Consider the following 1,169-nt stretch of genomic DNA (forward strand, 5'->3'; position numbering starts at 1 on the left):
CATTTAATGCTTTATGGTCGTTCGCCTAAAATTGCATGATGTGGTCGTTGGCATATTTAAAAAGTTTGCAATTGCCATTTAAATATTGCTATTGCTACGAAGATTTTACAAACATTTGCAAATTTAGTTCTTATGGGAGTTTGTTTGTAACAGGGACCTATTTGTTTGTATAGTTCTCTGTTTGTAATAAAACACATACACATCGACATAAGTATCATAAACATCAACATTTTAATAAAAGCTTTGTCTTTTCATCGTCAAATTGAAAATTGTCTTGAATGTTTCTAAGAAAGTATAGCCCTTAAAAACACTAGGCGTAGCATAACATCGATAGAATTCGGAGATATTGGTAGGTACGGAACACCCGTGAATTTTAATAGTCATATATTGTTCAATGTAAAACATTACTAAATATCTAATTACTCATCGTTTACTTTCAAAATAGTTGTCGTATTCTTGGTGTTGAGATGTTGCTTTCCTCACATGGTTATTGATTAATGATATTCGATAGACGTCAATTTTGCTCATTTTGAGAGCATACAGTAGCTAGACCCGTATTAATTAATTATTCAACGATTACTGATTCCTCGTATAAACGATGATACCATTAAATTACATACATAAATGGTCTTCTTTCCATGCTTACACTAGATGCAAATTAAAATTCAGACTTAATTAGAATTTGACCAGATAATGTTTAACTGGAAAAAACAGGTACTGAATAGGTAACTGATATACATGAGTAATTATTTAAAATCTAACAACAATGGACAGTTTATACTGTCGAAATGGGTACGAGTGCATCTCATACACCGTTTCTAATTTCAGTTTTAGCTGAGTAGTAGCGAGTATTTTGAAATTAAGAGAACCCAATTTAACTTGTCGGGACCGATTTCGAAATATGTTTAGACCAGAGGTCGCTGAAGGGAATTGTTAACCATATTTAAAGTACATCAAAGACAACAAAGCTGTTGCATTTCAAATATTATCAATGTTATGTGGATTCATTAACCTTGTAATACTATAAATGTCAATCGAGTCAAAGAATGACGTTATCTCTCTTTTTCAAATAGTTGAGACGATCCGGTTCACTGATAACGTTCCCCTAAGTACACCATGTTTCGCTTGAGTGCGTATGAGACGTCACTCGTCCGAATAACGTTTATGGA

The sequence above is a fragment of the Dreissena polymorpha genome, chromosome 6 (assembly GCF_020536995.1).
Source record: "Dreissena polymorpha isolate Duluth1 chromosome 6, UMN_Dpol_1.0, whole genome shotgun sequence".
Lineage (NCBI taxonomy): Eukaryota > Metazoa > Mollusca > Bivalvia > Myida > Dreissenidae > Dreissena > Dreissena polymorpha.